We start from the raw sequence: 10,519 nt of genomic DNA, 5'->3' as shown, positions 1-10,519 counted from the left end.
AATTAAATGACCACATAAATATGTTAATCCATTTATTTTCCTGTTTTCAAACTTATTATTTTATTCATGAATTTATACTTTTTGTAAACTACAGTAAGTAGTATTCTAATTTAAATAGAGACAAATAATACAAAGATGCTTTTTTAGTTATCTGTTTTATTTACTAATGTTATTGCAAAAATGTAACAAGAAAAAATAGCACAAGCTTAATATTGTAGCGTAATTTAAGAACACACTCCAGGAATATTTTTTTATGCCAGAAACACACTTGTTATTGACAACGTCAGGACTCTCACCTGACTTTCCAAGAAATTGTAAGCAAGAAATTTGAACTACAGGGATAAATAATAATACAACCTAAATTTGACCTCAAATGTGTTCTTCACATAAGATCAACTAATACTAGAAACTAGATACCATATAGACAAATAAGAAATGTAAGTAAAACCCCAAATATCCTTAAAACAAAGCAAAACAGTATCAAAACTATTTAAATAATTAATATATTTACATTTTCAAAACCATATAATAATTTTTCATATTATTTCATATAATACTCGAATAAAAATCGAATTATAGGGTAACTAACTTTTCTCAATTTCCATTAAAATTAATTGGCAACTTAGCTAGGACTGATAATAAACATTATGCTTTAATTAATTTAAGTAATGTTTTTGTTTTCTGTGATCCTGTTTGCTTCCTTCGCTAGAACCCACGGAACACCGTATAAAACTTATACTCAACCGGTCGTAATTAATGCATAACATTAATGAACATTATGGGCCTTTTAATTTTAATACAATATTTTAAAAGTATAGCTGTCAAATGCATAATCTTTTAAAATAAATAGTAAAAACGTAAAAAATTATGTCATATGTGACTTAATATATATGCTTCTTCTTAGGTACAAAAACTCATTTGGCTTACACAGCAATTATTTGGTCGATTGTTTGGCCGGTCTACCACCAACCGGTAAGGCACTTAATAAAATTTATAGGTTAGATTTCTCGCGGGCCGCAGAGAAACGCAGATTAATTTATTTATCACCTTGCGAGAACAATGCCTCTATAATATTCGCTGACAATGGCTCATGTCGTTTTTTGTATTATTGTTTCAGATATTGAAACTCGGTTCGGCCCTACGTCTGCCTGGCGTTCGGTTATTTGCTTTTGTTTCTTTCGAGGGGCTTATAAATCTGTGTACTTTCGACACGGGCTCGAATGTAGGTATAAGATGAAGTCATTGATAATTTTTTAAAAGATGTCAATAAAATCTAATTTTTTTAAAATAAATTTCGTTTCCTTATTTTCTTTAAGAAGCCTTTTGGTATTAATTAAGTCACTCTATGGCTTATATAGAGTGAGTACTATCTATCTATTTAGTAAAAAATAAAATAAGAATAATTAAACAAAAATATTTTATAATTTTCATTCACGATTTATTATTTAAGAAGTAAGTATTAAGGCAGATTGTAAAAAAATTAAAATTAATTTACTGGAGAAATAATAGAGAATAATACAGAAAACAGAAGGCAAAAAAAATGAAATAAATAAATATCTGGATATCACCCTTCTCATATGATGTTTTCGTAGGTAAATTTAGCATTATCGAAGAAAAAATTATCTGAAGGTAATTCTAGTTACTGTAAACAAACAAAATGTTCTAGAATAAATGGAAAATTTCAAAAAAACCTTTTAATATTTCTAGATCTGATATCAAATATGAGAGACTAAACTAGGTAGAAAAAATGCAACTTGCAGCCGGAGAGAATAAATTTCATATTCAGATAACATATTGGGTTTCATATCCAGTTAAATTATGCTTAAATTTTAAATATTAAAAAGTAGTTAAAATTATTAAGATATTGAGGAGGAAGTTAAAAAAAGTTAAATAGAATAATATTTTCAGATTTATTAAAAATGAACCTAGGAACCAACCAGGAGTTTAATTATCAGAAATTATGGTCTTGATTGTAATCGACATTTTTTTGCATTATTTTTTATATATAAGTTATTGGTGGATTTTGTTATTGTTAATAACGTCAGACTTCACTTACTTTTAAACTATTACAAAAAAATAGTTCCTACTTTCCTTATTAAAATACATTTCATATATGGCTGTCGCTACACACATAGTACATGAATACTAGTAGTAAAAATTAATATACCAAGACTATGCATACTAAACATTCTTTTTAATGGCCCCCATAATCAAATAATGTTCTAACGAACCGTTCGGCAAAGGCCGTGTAAGTGTTTTATCAACTGAATCGACTTATTTGCATATCAATGAGCACTTATTAAAGACCGGCGTCATTGTTTCATTGTTTTGGGGGCTGGCAATCTGCGACCCTAAAGTCTCTTTTAACCCTTTCGTCCATCTCCCTTGTGACTGTTAATAAGTGCCTGTTAAACTGCTTGTCGAGTGGGTTAATCATCGAGATTAGATTTACTATTTATAATTTAGGACAGTAATAAACGAGTGTTTAGCAGAATGTTTAAAAATAAGTAGCGATCTTACTGTACCTACTATATTTACCTAAATAGTTTTTTGTTAAGAGATATAGACTACATTATTTCAGATTATTATATTTTAAGCAAATTTAATTTAAGAGCATCATTAGATCTTATAACGCTCTAAGTCTGAGCAAAATTTAAAAATATAAAATTCACCTTTAAAAACTTTGCATAGGAGGTTTTTATGATTGAGGACTGTGTTAAAAATGTTAATTTATAAAATTGAAAAAGAAGTAAAAAAAAACGTTTAATGCTTTATATAACAGATAACATTTTGTATCTATTTAAATTATGCATTTAAGAAACAAGAAATATTTAAAAATATTTACATATTGCTATCTACTTCTTCTTTTTATACTAAAGTCATATTTACTAATCTCATAATTCTAATCACAGCTATATTTATATAAAAAAAAAACATTTTATTTCAATTTTTTTTTAAATCGTAAAATTCCAATTAATAAATAAATAATAATTTTTCAGTTTATTATTTTTACACCTTTACATTATAGCTCTCTTACTCTAGCATTAACTTTCTTAAGACACGACTGTCTTGATAAGATGTCGTAATATCGGTCGTAAAAAGTTATTATCCGTTTAATGACATAAGAAACCATTAGGAAGGCGAACTTATAATAGACAAATAATTATACACATTATTTACATTTATAATACGTCGTTTGTATTCTCAATAATTGTCGCTCATTTTTGTAATTATATACGAAAAAATAACGGTAACCTGTGCGCCCATGCATATTATGGATTTATTACATTAGCGATTTTAACATGTTAAATTCTAAGTAAATTCTAGTGTGCTATTATGTATTTGTCCTAATTGAACATAAACAGCATTTAATATTAAGAATTTGTTATATAAGAAATTAGTAATAAATTTAATTATTTATATAAGAAATAGATCTAATGCTTGTATATTTTAGACCTTAGACTATGCTATTTTCTTCTGATTCACTGCAGTTGTAAATACATTTACCTTTTCTACTGTAGAAAATTGTCATGCTTATATTTTTTGACTTTTAATTTGTTTTAATAATTTTTTCTGATTATAGATTCTTGTGGGATTTAAAAATTATTAAAACTATTTTTTTTAAGTTTTATGAAAATTTTCTTTTTTGTGTAGTATTTGTATGTATTACTGGTTAAAGAAGAATAATCTTGTAGTTACTATAGCTAATTACAGTCAAAAGACCCATAGTAGTAGTATTTTTAGTGCCTTAATTAGAAAATCAATATAAAAGCTTACAAACAGTCAATGGCATGTTTTTTTGCAAAAAGCTACAGAACTTAATTATTTTAATGTAAACAACCAAAAAAGTCATTTTCAATTACAAATTATTGTCAAATTTAAACCGAACATATAGTATTGGATGGTTTTTATACCTAGAACCTTTAAACCAAAAAAAATTTATTTATATAATATAAAATCCTTAATACTATTAATCAAAGAGAAAGAGACGAAATATGACAATTCTCTAAACTACTAAAAAGAATGACAAATATCTAGGCATGACACAGCAACACACAGCAATGCCTATTAAAAACTCAAACATGAATGAACTTTAAATAAATAAAGTTAAAAATAGAGAAAAAAGAAAGCGATAACAGAAAAGCTATTACCAAAATAGAAAGCCAAACCTTTACACATCCAAATAGCAAAGGAAACATACAAATAAACAAAAATTGTGAAACAAATTCAGACATGGACGTGGTACGTTAAATCAAAAATCCATATAGTATCGCTTTATGTAGAAATACCTCTACCTGCAACTGAAACTGTGAGTTTAAAGATTGTTATTATTATTCTATCAAGAGGATTAAATTATCTTATAACAAAAGGAAATTTTCTAAACTAAGCTATTTTTTCTTGCTATTAGTATGCTATAAAAATTAGTATACTTGCACAATTTACAATTAGTTATATTAAAGAATCGTAAAGTCGTAGCCTAACATAGGTCGTTAGAAATTTCTTTTCTATATATAAAAATTTTTATTTTAAGAAACAAATTTGTAATAAATTTGATACATGATCGATAAAGGAAGGTAAAAAAAACATAAAATTAAAAAGTAAATACTTGACTTAAAATTAAATGCCAGGAATAAAACAAATATTATTTACCTGGATTTAAATCAATCGTTGATTTAATTTCCTGGATTTTTAGTTTCGTTCAAAGGAATTAAAAAAAAATCAAGTGCCTTGAATCTAAATTCAAATTTCAATTGTTTAAATTAAATACAAAATTAAATGCTTAATATAATTGAATTTTGTTAAATGCCTAGAATTAAAAAAAAATTATTAAAAATCAATTCGTTCAATATTCATATTGATACCAAAAATTGGGAAAAAAAGATCTATTTTTTAAGGTTCTACCTCATTTCACTTTTCACTTATGTCCTCAATCGCCTGGAAATATTACTTCTTTTACTTGAGTATGGTCCTCACCTATGAGGGTCAGATAGATGGGGGACAGATGAGAATATATGCCAAAAAGTGGTTTTAAAAAATATATTTTTTTGCTTTTACCACATTTTACCCTTTTCTTACATCTGATCTGAAAAAGTTACTTTTCTTATCTAATTATGATCTTTGCATACGAGGATTATTATTTTATTGCGATCTTGCTCTCAGACGTTAATTTATGTCAAAAAGTGAATTTAAAAAAAATTAATATTTGGGGTTTCTACCCCATTTCACTTCTCCCTTATGTCCTTAGATTTAATAAATCCTAAATTATTCTTAATATTGATAGATATTAAAAACGAGCCATTTAGTCTGCAGTATTAGGAAGACGTTGCCTAGAAACTACAAGTTTTGATTTGGCAGCATTACGCACCAGTTTAGCAGTTTATTGTTTGTATATAGAGCATATCATATACGAAGGTCTGTATTGATAGCTTTCACAGGAAGTTTCTGGGAGATCACTACGCTTAAACAAATCATAAATTTTTGTGTCATCGGCATATTGATGTAAGTAAAAAGTTCGAAGATGTTTATGGAAATCGCATGAATAAAAGGAAAAAAGAAAAGGTTTCAGAATATTCTCCTGTAAAACTTAATGTAGTCGTTAATTCCTCTTTAAAATATTGATTGCAGGAGAGTATAGTCCAAAGTATTTGAGTTTAGTTAATAATATTAAAAGATTCAAGGTGTAAAAAAGTTTATTAATATTTAGCAATACTAATACTATTGATTTATATTATTTAAGAGATTAAGTGAAGAAGTGTGTCATAATAAACATGAATTAAAGCTCTTCTTGTACTGTATTTTGCCCTGAATCCTGACCTGAGACCTGACTACCTCTTATTCAGCTTGGCACATTTAAATAACTTACTGTATACAATAGCTTACTAATATGGCCTAATTAAAAAAAAAGTTTTGGGGAATATGTATGTCCATATTGATAAATAAAGATTTTTTATTAAATTAAAAGTCTAACAGAAGAACATTTGATATCTCTACTGCCAAATAACTAATCGTTCTATAGACCAAGTATATTAATAAAAATCATATAAATAAAGCAAAAGATAAGATAAAACGTCCAGCAATAAATATGTATCTCGTGTTTAAATAAATTATTATTAACTCTGTCAATACCGACACCCAGAACAACAACAGGTGTTGGCATCAACTCTTCGGCCGGGCGGTATGTGCAATAAAAAAGAAGCTGGTGGTGCTATAAAGCTCGGCAAGCGTAAAATAAATGTAAACGGAGATCATATTTGTTATTATTGATGATGGGACTTGAGAAACATGTACTGTAATCCCACTCGGGCCGAGTGTCGTATACAAAGTGTATTTGCGTAAAGCATAATGAGCAGTTGCTGACCGGCCTGATATTTTCTTTGATCGCCCAGAGGCGGTACAAGGTTGGCTGCAGGGAAATTCCAATAATTTTATTGGAATTGTAATTATGGTATTAGATATTTTAATTTAAAAATGTTTAGTTATATGATTTGGTATTATTTTATCAAGTTACAAAAGTTTTTATCTCAGTAGAACCAAAAATTATAAAGTTTGATAATAAATTTTGTTCAAAGGCAATGAATTGAATTTACGTTTGTAGATCCGGACGCAAGCAGAACTAAAGAAGACTAGAATAATTGCTGACTATGAGTCCTTAATATAATGGCACTGGTAATCATTTTAGGTTGGAATTTAAACCTTTATATGCATTGTTTTGCAATATTGTCAATAGAATTGTTTAACAAAATTGTTCCTTTATATCTATTCAAGACAAGTGGCTTATTTCAATATACGGAAAATTTATAACAAATGTGGCAGTATTTCCATTCATAAAACACTATGATCAAATTACTGTTCAAATAAAATACGACCTAATAAAATAACTGAAATATTGAATTTTTTTAATCAATAAAGAATCTTTGTATGTAATGGAAAAGTTAAGGGACTTTTCTTTATTCTTTCAAAATTATTTGGTACAATTAATTATGATTTACTTCTTTTGACCGTTTGGATTAGTAGAAACTTATTAGGGTAATAAATATCTTCATTCCTTAAGAGTCGAAAACAATCTATGTGCATTTTAGCAATTCAACAGCATCTTTTAATAAACAGGGGTAAGTTTTACACAGGGTCAAAGAAAGGTATTAGTTAAATTAAACACACTCTGTTTTTATGAAATGTTATTTCATTTAATTAAATCTTCAAAATGAAATCATTTTGGGCTAAACATAAGTATAATATAATTTCAAAGTCATTTCTCACATTTGAAAACACTCCTCTTGGAATAGATGCACATTCTGTAGTAATTTGTTATCGAAGATCAGCGAGTGAAGCTGGTTGCGTTTTAAACACAATTGTCGTTAGGTGATCCCAGAGCATAAAAATCGAAGGATGTTAGATCTGGTGATCTTGCCGGCCATTCTATTAGACCTTTTCTCCCAGTCCACAAGTCAGGAGACGTATCATGTAAAAATTGCCTGATAGGAAGAATATAGTGAGGGGGCGCTCCATCTTATTGAAAATATAATAAATCTTTGTTTAAGTTCCTACCCCTCTGAATATTCAATGGATTATTAGTATTTCTTCAACAATTTTAGATTGAGTAGTGGGTTCCAACATTTCCAAGATTCACCATTAAGGTTACCAATAATAAATAAATGCCTGTTAATAGTATCATCCGATATTCCCCACATACATTGAATTTTTTCTGGATACTCTGGATTTTTTCTCAAAACATGCGGATTTTCATCACTCCAGTAGCTACCGTTGTGTTTATTTACAGGACTGTTTAAAGAAATGTACATGCGTTACTAAAACAACAATTTTTTAGCAAGGAGTAATACGTAATTTCTTTGTCATTCCCTCAGAAAATTCTATTCTTCGGTCAAGGGAGGTCTGTTTTATCGAATTAAAAAAATGATTGTTACTTTTGACTTTTTTGAATGTGAAGTACAATCTAAGTTACTTGACTTAGATATTGATCAGTAACAAACATGAAAAAATTCAGAAAAAAGTTCAGCGTAAAATACTTGATTATATTTGGCAACGGATTTATGACAAAGCGTCTATTCCAAAGGAAGGCTTTTAGAATGTTACAAATGAGTTTAAATAATATAATTTTTTTTGCTTAGCCCAAAATGGAAAGCATTTTAGGCATATAATTAAATAAAATAGCAGTTAGACAGAGTTTATTTTATATAACCTAAACCTTTCTTTGAACCTGTATAAAATTTAGGAAATGTTCTTACGCAGGTGAATACTACTCCAAAAGACCTTCAATTTAAGATAGCACAAAAGGGGTAGAGTCATTTAAACCCTTTGGGTTAAGGTGCATCAAGCCCAAGGGATGATTCATCCTATAACCAAAATATGGTGGTTGTAGTTTCTCCTACCTATATAAAATTTGCACCAAATTGCACATTTCTAACTTTTTTAGTTTCAGAGATATTTGCATTGAAAGTTCTCAAATTGATACCTTGTATGTGAATAGTTAAAAAATTGTTTTAGAAATCTAGACAGATTAAGAAATAAAATATTTATAAAGTTTAAATGTGAAATCCAATTTTCATTCTTTATCATTATTTCAATGTAAATATTAAAATGATGTTTTACATTTTTCATCCACCTAAAAACTGAGTAAAGATTTAATCAGTAAATTAAAAGCAACTAATAAAATGATATTTTACGCCAAAAAGATCTACATCTACGCCTGTGGCAGGGAGGCTCGAGAAATTTACACCTGACAATGGTGGAGAGTCGTCCGTCGCCCACCTAAGACTTTCGATGAAATAATCCGTAGCCACTCCCTGTATATGTACCGGCTCGCTACAGATAAAGATGTAATGGTCTCAAATACCTTCCAGTACTTTATGTTCTTATGTACTACTTAATTAATGACTCGTGTCGGATTTATTTATTTTTTTAAATGCTTACATCAACAACCAATACGTTCTTATATAAGACCCTCTTAGAATGCATCAAATAATAACCGACTTTTTTTAAATAGTACATATTTCCACCCTCCTTGAAAATTCATTGTTTTTGGAGCAGATGTGCTCCAGCTACACCGATGAGCTTAAAAGCTGTGAAATAATGAGAGCAGATTACTACTTTACCGACTGGATGAGCCGATTTGCATATCAATGTACAATTAGAGCCGACCAGCCTTGTTTCAGCCCTAATTTTCCCGTTAACCCTTTATAGTTCGCGGCGTGTGCTCTCCAGTTGCAGATTTACGAGGGATAAAGGGGTCAGATGGGAATTAATCATTATTAGTTTTTATATTATTATTATTATTATTATTGAGATTTGAGGCACACGTGATAGTAAGGGCATATGAAATTCATAATGCTTATATATTTTAAGCCGCCTAAAATGAAACAGAAACTAATGCTTCTAATTTATTCTATTTTTTTAAAAACATGTGAAGAATTGGAAAATATTGATCAACTTGCTTGGATCTTCTCAAAGATTGCGAAAGGTGAAAAGAGCTCTCTAAATAGTTAATAGCTTGAAACCAAACAATTGTTTTATTGCCAGTCGATCTGACTGGAAAAATAAAAGCACAAATTTAAAAACATTTGTTTGAAAATACTGACTCTTTCCACAAATATGCGTATATAACCTATGTAAGGCTTTTGATTATGTACATCGAGACATGTTTTAAAACATGTTTTAAAACTTTTTTCGATTGTATTATAGGTATTCCATGAGGACCAGTAATGGAAGCACTACTATTTTTAATCCCTATAAATGGCCTCATAAAGCCGGAGTATCCGAGACTGCATCTATTAAAGACTGAAGAACTGCTTGAGGGCTTCATAAATTTCCTAAAAATAGTAGAATAATTTGCAACAAATAACCTCACGTTAACCAAAGAAATATCTTTTTTATATCTTAAGACCTGGCATGTTATTGCTGTAGAACATGAGAATGATATAAGCCTTTAGTTAATTTAAACTTAAAGTTGCTATGAAAATATTTTTCCTTATTTACCTAAATGCAAACAGATGTGGTGCCTACTCTTCAATATAAAGTAAGTAAAATTCCACAGGATCTCAATTTCAAGTATAACAGTCAATAGGTGTAACTTAAGCATTTTAAGTTACACTTATTATACAGGCAGGATGCCAAATATATGATCAAATTGTTCCTATTTATTGGAGTCAAAGAGGGTACTGACTCACGTTACTGGACAATAAAGTTTTTTAGTCAGTTTCGATAGTTTTACCTATTATTGCTTTAATAAGCATACATATGTCACGTTGTAAAGAACATGAGGAAACACTATTCAGTAATAACAAACACTAAAATGAAATAAATCTTCCTTAATACAAATTTTCATTAAACTATATTGTTTTATTTAGTACATTTTTTAAATATTTCCTTCATATTCTCAATACTAGTAAATTAATAACATTAGATTTCATTTTTACAAGTGCAAATATTACCTTTGCCTAAGCCATTTGTATTAATTCATATTTGTTCCATGACCTCCGGCCTTCAACCAGGACCAGAGAATCCC

At 28.7% G+C, this 10,519-nt stretch overlaps 1 long non-coding RNA gene across 1 annotated transcript; it reads left to right on the top strand.

Moving 5' to 3' along the window:
* The first annotated feature begins 282 nt into the window (after positions 1–282).
* On the top strand, positions 283–1,292 carry LOC126739863 (uncharacterized). Its single transcript, XR_007661715.1, has 3 exons — positions 283–437; positions 905–972; positions 1,118–1,292. It is a non-coding gene; the product is annotated as an uncharacterized LOC126739863 (long non-coding RNA).
* The last annotated feature ends 9,227 nt before the right edge of the window (positions 1,293–10,519 follow it).

The sequence above is a fragment of the Anthonomus grandis genome, chromosome 8 (assembly GCF_022605725.1).
Source record: "Anthonomus grandis grandis chromosome 8, icAntGran1.3, whole genome shotgun sequence".
In the NCBI taxonomy this organism is placed as follows: domain Eukaryota; kingdom Metazoa; phylum Arthropoda; class Insecta; order Coleoptera; family Curculionidae; genus Anthonomus; species Anthonomus grandis.
This window is presented reverse-complemented; position numbering and strand designations above follow the sequence as displayed.